Source organism: Penaeus monodon, chromosome 22 (assembly GCF_015228065.2).
Source record: "Penaeus monodon isolate SGIC_2016 chromosome 22, NSTDA_Pmon_1, whole genome shotgun sequence".
In the NCBI taxonomy this organism is placed as follows: domain Eukaryota; kingdom Metazoa; phylum Arthropoda; class Malacostraca; order Decapoda; family Penaeidae; genus Penaeus; species Penaeus monodon.
Genome location: NC_051407.1, coordinates 27,117,378 through 27,117,600, shown reverse-complemented (window position 1 = coordinate 27,117,600; position 223 = coordinate 27,117,378). Strand labels below are relative to the sequence as shown.

Below are 223 nucleotides of genomic sequence, written 5' to 3'. Positions count from 1 at the left end.
GGCGAGATGAGAAAAATATCTGATGTGAATTAAATTCGTGGCCAAGCACTGTCCTTGGGGGATGTGCATGCTTGGGTAAATCACTAGAGACAGGTTATAATCCTCAGAAAACGAGAGAAAAAAAATACAGAGAATTTGTTTTCGAGTGAAACGCCATATCGACATAACTCCACGACACAATATAGAGCGAAGCGAGTAACTATCCAACGAAGGCACCTAGCTT

At 41.7% G+C, this 223-nt stretch overlaps 1 protein-coding gene across 1 annotated transcript in view; it reads right to left on the bottom strand.

Moving 5' to 3' along the window:
* Nucleotides 1-223, bottom strand: part of LOC119587058 (glycerophosphocholine cholinephosphodiesterase ENPP6-like) — a gene marked incomplete in the record, with an annotated part of 24,354 nt that overhangs the window by 13,580 nt on the left and 10,551 nt on the right.